Below are 8,753 nucleotides of genomic sequence, written 5' to 3'. Positions count from 1 at the left end.
TCAACTCATGCCTACGCCTGGCTCACTTCCCGACCACCTGGAAGGATGCCAAGGTGATCATGATACCCAAGCCCGGCAAGGACCCTCTTTTCCCGGAGAACCACAGGCCGATCTCCCTCCTGCCTGTGCTCTCCAAGATTCTGGTGAAGATCGTCTTGGCGAGATTCCCCGAGGAGTTCTTCACGTTTATCAGGACAGAACAATTCGGCTTCCGCACCGGCCACTCCACCACCCTTCAGCTTCGCAGAGTCCTGAACAACATCACCGGAGCTGTAGGAAGGAAGCACCACTCCACTTCGGTCCTGATAGACGTGAGCAAAACCTTCGACAAGGTGTGGCACGAGGGACTGCTCTTCAAGCTGTCATCGTCTCCATTGCCTGGCAGGATTTTCCGGCTGCTCCACAGCTATCCCCACCTCCGGACCTTCTTGCCCGATCCACCTACACGACCCGCCCAGTGACATCTGATGTGCCACAGGGATCAGTCCTCGGCCCGATCCTGTACCTGTGGTACACAAACGACTTTCCGGTTGCTCCGAGAGTGCAGCTCTCCCTGTACGCGGACGATGCGCTCCTCACAGCCACTTCTGCCAACCTGAGGATGGCTGGGTTCTACATCCAGCGGCAGCTGCACCTACTGGAGCCCTGGTTGACCAAGTGGAGGATCAAGGTCAACGTTAACAAATGTGAAGCCATAAACTTCACAAGGACAAGTAGACAAGCGAACGGCCGTCACCTGTCACTCAACGGCGACGACATACCGTGGAAGACTTCAGTCAAGTACCTAGGGGTATTCCGTGACTCCAAGCTGACCTTCACTGGTTCGTGAGGAACACCGTAATCAGGGCTTCGTCCAGCGTCCCTACCATCAGGAGCTTCGTAGAAGGCCTGACATCGAGCCTTGAGGAAGCTGCAGAGTCCTCACCGTGGGATCACATCCGTGAGCTTCGCGCCCAGGAGGTCCCCCAACTGCGTCTTCCCATGGATGACTGATGACATCGACTACAACTTCGACTGCACCACGACACTTCACCCCACTGACAGGTAGCGAAAGCTACTAGGGCTTTGATCCTCGAGACACAAGGCAAAAGCCTAACCGGCAGAGGCCTTGAAAGATGTGGGGGATCCACCCCCCCACAGTCATAGCGACTTGGACTTGGACTCCTCAATACGTAGTTTACTATCTTCCTTTCCGCTAGATGCCGCGGGCATTCTCGGCTCCGCCCACTGAGCCTGTGTTCACATTAGAGAATAACAACAGCTGTTGTCACCTTCTGCTGATTTACAACAGCCAATGAGGTTTTTGTTTCAGTGCATAACTGCTGATTGGTTGTAGTATTTACTCTACGTAAACATAACTCGCATTTGTATTATTTATACATGTTGTTTGTCTGTTGTTTGTAGAACATGTGAAACTATCTATATTTTCGTCCGTCAGTTTATGTTTATAGTTATTGCGTGATAGTGAGTGGGCCGGATATTTATTACGTCATGGACTATCTAAATGACGATGAGTTAGAAGGGTTGCTTCTTGGTAATGATTCGTCAGATAGCGACAGTGAAGATGACGCGCCGGTATTCGACGATTTTGGAGATGGCGATGCCGAGAATGACGAAGAGCTACAACGATCTGAGTATTTAGTGGCTGAAATTGACGCTCTCAAATGGAAAAATTACAGTGAAAATCAGGAAAGGTCCAAACCTTTCGATTTTACAGGTACATCTCAAATAAATGACCATAATTACCCTTATGAACTATTCAAACTTTTTGTCACTGATGAATTAGTGAATGTGATTGTTGAGCAAACAAATGCATATGCTCAAGAGTTTTTGGCTTTCCGTCCCCATCGCCAATTTTTTAGGTTCCATTTATGGCAACTTACTGATGCAAATGAGATATTCGTTCTGTTGGGTATTTACGTACTTCTTGGTCTGATCCGGAGGCCCGAAGTAGGTAAATATTTTACAAAAAAATCCTTTGTTCTCTACCCCTGGTTTTGCCAATCTCATTTCTCACAACAGAATCAAACTGTTGAACAGATTTCTGCATTTCAACAATGCCCCTTTACCCCGAAATGGTTAAAAAAAACTCCACAAAATAAAACCTGTTTTTGATTACATTGTGAAGAAGTTTTCAAAAGTTTATACCCCTAGGCAGGAACTGTCGATTGACGAAAGCCTTCTATTGTGGAAAGAGAGGTTGAGTTTCAAGCAGTTTATCAAAATAAAGAGAGCTCGATTTGGTATAAAAATCTTACATTTTATCTGAGGCCAACTCAGGTTACATTTGGAACATGATCACTTATGTTGGAACGGAAACTAACATACTTCAAAACGAGAACTATGGCCATGCTACAAACATTGTTTTGTCACTAATAAATAATTTATTTGATAAAGGCTACTGTGTCTTTGCAGACAATTTTTACTGCAGTCCTCAACCCGCTTTAGCTCTAAATATAAGAAAAACTGACCTGGTGGGAACTGTAGGAAAAAACCGTAAGGATTTGCCAAAGCACGCCATGGGCAAAAAACTTAAAAAAATGAAGCAATTGCAGCAGTTGAAGAATCGGGACGAATGATGTATTTGAAATGGGCTGACAAACGTGATGTTCATCTCATGTTCACTAAACATGTACTTGACTTCAAAGAGGTGTCAATAAATGGCAAAGTCACACTAGTACCGGGTATAGTAGATGAGTACAATGTTTTCATGGGTGATGTTGACAAAGTCGACCAGATGCTTTCAACATACCATTAGAGAGAAAAAGACAAAAGGTATGGTACAAAAAAGAGTTCAAACACTTGATAAATATGTGCAGTGTCTGTGATGTAGACTTGTGCGCGGCTCCGTGCTTCAAGGCATTCCATACCCAAAAATGGGACAGATTGTAAATATTGTGTATATAGTGTCATAAATATATTTCTATGTTTATAAGAAAATAGTTTAGTGATCTTTTTCATCACTAAACTATGGTGATTTTTAACTCCCTAAGTGGTCGTGTTGGAAAAGGACAAGATTTGGGAAAAAATTGTGATAAGTTTTCATTCCACGAATAAAAAATGTCTTGCTTACAGACAATAACAACAAAGGGTTTAGGTTTTGAACGGGATTTTCTTATTTCGTCCCTCCAATCATCAGAAGTCTCACAAGGTGATTTTGTTTTGGTTAACCCTTTCAGTCCCGAATTATTTTTTTTGTCCAAAAAAATTCTTTTTCATTAAAAACCTGTTCTTTGGGGTTGTTTGAACACACATATGTAATTTTTAGTTTAAAATTTTTTTAATTGATTTTTTGGGTTATGTCCATCTACATGGACAGTGGGACTATATGAAAGTGAAAGGGGGCCATTTAAATTTTAAGTGGTCACATTGAAAGGTCTCCTTTTTAAACAAAATGACTAAATGGGAGGCTTGAAATAACACAAAACAATTCTACAAGAAGTATAACATATTTTATTATTATTATTATTATAATACCCTTACATTTCAAATAATTAAACAAAATTGCAAAAACATCGAAATTAGATGATAAAAAATCATAATTTGACATACTTTATGTGTGATACATAATAAAACAATTTCTGTATGACAAAAGGCATAAATGTACTTGGCACTTTGTGCAAAAGACATGGGTTTTTCCTTTGCAATTCTGGTTCTTACAACGTGTAGCCTCTTTTTTCTCGTCAACTTCTGGCAGATGGTCTACCGTATCTCGACGCATGGCTTTGGAGGGTTGGACTTCTTCCCTGGTCCTTTCCTTTGAAGTAGAATGTGAAGGGAGGTCTTTGGATGCAGGCCTTCCCCCTTTCTTCCTTATGGTTGCTGTTTGTCCAACATTTATAAGGCGGTCACTTATACTAGTACGGAAGTTTAGTAAGTCCATAATATTTCTTTTTTCAATGTTATTCATTTTACAATCAATTTTGTATTCAAACCATGAATTAACTATTGCTAAATCAATAGCATGAGTAATCATTCTCAGTGTCCATTTTTTTGATTTTATGAATGTCCGATAGTAGCTAAGCAGCTGGTCCAACTTGTCCACACCTCCCATGTTTTCATTATATAGTTTAGTTATTTCAGGCATTTCTACTTCAACATACTCTTTTTCCTTTTTATCCCACCTTCTAACAGTAACTGGAGTTCCTGAGGCAATAAAATTAGATGCCATGTTGACAAGTTTGTTGTCAAACCAACTAATTAGTGCGACTTTATTGTCAGCACTACATATTTCATTACATGTACCCCGTCCTGTTGCCTTCATCTCTTCTAAGGGTCTAAGTGGTGGTCGTGTGTCAGATTTTTTCTTTTTGTTGACACGACCAAACCTAGGCAACTAGATAGTACCAGCTGCTTGAATGTTTAGATCCCGTAATATTTCAAATAAATTATAGGATGCAAAAAATAGACAGTGTGGCTCTGTTAGAAGATTGTTTATGGCAAGTTGCAAAACGACAGAGGGTAACTGCCCAAATCGTTCAACAGTTGTGGATTAAATTCTGTGGTTGGACCTTGATATAATATGAAATCGTAAAGAAGGCCAGATTGACCACATAGGCAATAAATTTTTATCCCATACGGGTTTGGCTTCCCTTTTATGTATTGTTTCATGCTGAGATTTCCAGTGAATGGTACTATCTGTTCATCTACAGCGACACATTTATCTACATGAAGTTACTGACATCTCTTTTTCACAGCTTCATATATTGGTCTTACTTTCACAAACTTATCTGTGTTATCTTCGGGTATATCTAAATTATCTATTAAATGTAGATTTGTTCGGATAGAAAAAAATCTATTCCTATTCATACTACTAAACATTGGAATTCTGTAGCTTTCTTCCCAATACATACGTAGGCGAGGAAATCCTATCGTCCCGATTGCAATCTGAAGACCAAGAAAATACTTTGTTTCATTTACCGTTAGGTTTGTAAATGTATGGCCTTTTTGAACAGCGTACCTATTTGTCATTTCTTTTATGTTTTCAATGATGTCAGATGTAATATACTTTTCAAAGTACGATATAGGTTCACCTACATCTAGGCCTATAGCTTGTTGTTCATCATTTGAAACAGAAATAACCTCAAAAATTGGTTTAGGAAAAGGTTTTCTCACCCAACAAATATTATCTTTTTCTGTTAGAATAAAATCCTCTAAAGGATCAGGTCTGGTTGTTTGTTGTAGTGTACCCACTGTTGGTAATACGATAGGCCTATCCAAATTTTGATTGGGTAAGCCTAGGCCTAGAGTGTTATTAGTACCCCTTGATGTACTAGGCATATGATTACCGTCAATAGGCCTAATACTAGAATTACGAGATGTGCTCTCCAAAGTTATCTCGTTACTTACGGCTACATCAGAAAATAAATCACTTATTTCATCATTCAGGAGGTAAATGTCTGCAATATCATCGTCTTCATTATCTTCTGGTGGTCTAATGCGAGGGATAGTTTCTGCTTCATCTTCATTCTCATTTTCACTCAAATCATCAAGCTCAGATAAATTTCCATTTTCAATTAAATCTAAAATGTCTGATGAACGTAACTTTTTATTATTTCTGTCCATATCCAATTGTCATAACCTAAAACTGTACACTTACACTGGAAGTTTCGCCCTTACAGTAACCAAAAAATCACAAATCCACTATTCCAAGGCCTTCTAAATCGAAGACATTTAATTTTTAAATGCCCCTGCCGACTTGAAGCAAAACCCATTGTCCACGTAAATGGACACCCATATTTGGAAAATTCCTGAAACCACTATAATGAAGATAAATACACGTATTTCACATCAAAACATTACGTGTATGTTTTTCTTTCAAGAAATATGTCCGTCCTTGGTATGACTTTAAGGGGAGCACTTCGCCCTATCTTCGTAATGTTAACATAGGTACACTTATCTCAAGAACTACTTGAGGTATCTTCATAATTCTTTTTTTCATTTAAAGAGGGCTTCTAGGGGAACACGTGGAACCAAAAAAAAAATTTTTTTTGGCATATACCCTAAAAGTTATAGATTTTTGTTTTAACGCTTGTCAAAAACCTATATAAATATGTGTATATGTATGTATATAAATATTGAACTCAGTGAAATGTGATGTTTTTAGTGGTTCCACATATGTAAAACAGTGCTACAAACATACAAAAAAAATTTCATATTCCTACCATTTGTAGTTTTTGAGAAAAATGTACTTTTTGTATTGAAAACCGCAACTTTCGGAAAAACACAAAAAACGGAAAAAAATACTGCTTTATTACCTTTTTCAGTACATTCCAGGTGCATAGGCTGGCTGATCTCCTTCCTGCTCCTCATATTCATCCTCCAGACTTCTTTTTAGTAAGTTTTTCTTCTGTCTAATTTTTTTCTCTATATCTTCTTGAGCTTTCTCTGCCTTCCAAATTCGCCGCCGGTCAAGCTTTTTCATTGCTGTAATAAAATGCTGCCCTGGTGACACTCCTATTTCTTGAAATACTTTGCATTTGCCAATGTAGCCATCATTAAAAGCTGTAACAGCTTCATATATGCCAAATTTCAAAGTTTTAATCTCCACAAATGTTCTTTTAGGTATGTAGGTCCAAATGACATTGTTGAGGGACTCATTGGGATTTTGAGTTTTTCCCTTAGTACATTTGCCCAGTAGAGTTGGATTGGCTAGATCTTGAAAAATAGGTTTAATAAATGTCATTAGGTTTTCAGGCAAGTGAAAATGGCTGCCATGATCATAGTTTTCATTGGATTTTACGGCTTTGCGGTACTTACACCAGGTTTCTTCATCATCTGGACATAGTCCATGTTGAGGCCTTTCATTAGAAGACATCACATGGAAAAACTCTGCCCAAATGGCTTTTTTCATGTCTTCAACAGAGTTTGTGTTGCGTCTAATTGCCAATCCGTAGTATTTTTGGAGCTGAATAATGGCAGAATCTGTTAGCTTGTTCTTGCCGCCAAGTCGTGAGCCGTCAGGGAGTGTTTTAGTCTTAGCTTTTAGATTTTTTAATCTCGATCCCATCCGTTTCTGGACATGGCCTATGCATTCTATCTTTGTTATGGCAGTATCACCATAGGGCTTGGCTTCGCATACACTGGAGTACGCCTTGCTGTCTCCATCACCAAGGTATTCAAGGTAACGAGCCTCATACAATGCCTGCGAGCGCTGAAAAATTGCGACTGCTCCAGCAACTTCCATGGCTCCACTAGAACCTTCAAAGTTTGCGATACAGCCATCACCATGCGTGTTGTTTAGTCTATTAGTGCATCTGCAATATTTAGATAAAATCTCGATGTCTAGGACCTTACCGGTTGATAAAGATGTCACTGATACCACTCCATTTAGTGAAAGGTGACCCCGCTTCTGCCATGAGCCATCAGCAGCTATAGCGAGGTCTCTGCAACCATCATTATCCGATACAGCTTCTTGCACAGCACTTTGCATTGACTTCTTACACACTAACTCAGCAATTGAACCCAAGTAATGCTCATGTTCATGATATCTCAAAGGCGGAGGTGTAAGATTCATAAAAGCGCAAATTTTCTCCGCAGCCACTCTACCTTTGCCTATGTTACGCATAGCATAAACCAAACGAAGATTTAGGTCATAAAATGTATTAGGCCTATCAGACTTTGCTTCATTCTGATTAGTGTTAGGCCTGACTAATTCAGAGTTTGTCACAGTAATAGTGTTTTCACAATCAGAACAGCTGACTATAATTTTTGATGCTAGGCCTACAATGTGTTTTACTTTGTAAACAAGTTGGCCATGGCAATTTTTACACACTGAAACGTTACTAAGAGCCTCATTCAACAATCCTATATTAACTATACAGTTTTCAGACTCATCATTTTCATTCAATTGGTACTGTTTCAAAAAAGGACTGACCTTCTTAGAAGATGCACTTTGAGGTCTTGGCCTATCCACATTTGGAGTATTGGTACCTCGATTGTTACTTGATCCTGAGAAACTAGGCCTAGGACTAGTTGGAGGGTTATGTTGATTTCCTTTGAAAACGCGTTTCTTGAAAGCAGGCTTTGAACGTGGCATTATAAAATTCACTACACTTATAACAAAAAATACTCAGAACTCTCCACTAAACTCACAAAAAACCATAATCATTTACGTAATTTTCACTCTCTAAAACAGAAATGTCAGTAACCAAAACATGTATGCTACCTAGGTTATAAGCAATGGTTATAAAACAGATGTTTTGTTGGTTAGTGTAAGTTGTTGACATAACAAACTGTCACTGCCAACCAAATCATGAACATGACTGCAACGAAGTAGTACTATAACAGCACCATTCAAAGTGTGACTGCTACAGGCCCGAAACTGCCTGCAGGCCTATTTAAAAAAAAATATTTCGGACACTTCTAGTCATCATAAAAAAAATTTAATACCACCATTGTTATCGGGAAATTCCAAACTTTAATAAAAAAAAAAAAAAATTTGTAATTTTTGAGATTTTTTACGAAGTGCTCCCCTTAAACTGCTTCTTCCCACCTAACCATTCCCTAATTCCTACCAAATCCCCCTCCAGGGTCTTTTAAGTACCCGTCCTCTGACCGTTCCAGTACATGGCTCGCTGGGAGTGCTTAAGCCGGCACTAGATGCCCTATCTGGTGTCGGTGAGAGCTGATGTGAGCTTGTCTCTGCCGAGGCGTAAGTCATGTACTGGTTCAGAAGCCAGCCACTTCGGTCCTTGGTCAGGAAGTGTTCAGTAGGCAGGGGTGTCGGAGCCCCTGTTGCCACGTGCGAATCC

At 39.6% G+C, this 8,753-nt stretch overlaps 1 pseudogene; it reads right to left on the bottom strand.

Annotated features, from left to right (window-relative positions):
* Window positions 1–4,434: 4,434 nt before the first annotated feature.
* LOC124370341 lies at window positions 4,435–5,690 on the bottom strand (annotated as a pseudogene).
* Between the last annotated feature and the right edge of the window lie 3,063 nt (window positions 5,691–8,753).

The sequence above is a fragment of the Homalodisca vitripennis genome, unplaced genomic scaffold, assembly GCF_021130785.1.
Source record: "Homalodisca vitripennis isolate AUS2020 unplaced genomic scaffold, UT_GWSS_2.1 ScUCBcl_100;HRSCAF=1132, whole genome shotgun sequence".
Classification (NCBI taxonomy): domain Eukaryota; kingdom Metazoa; phylum Arthropoda; class Insecta; order Hemiptera; family Cicadellidae; genus Homalodisca; species Homalodisca vitripennis.
Note: the sequence above shows the minus strand (reverse complement) of the source record. Positions and strands in the feature narration are given on the sequence as shown.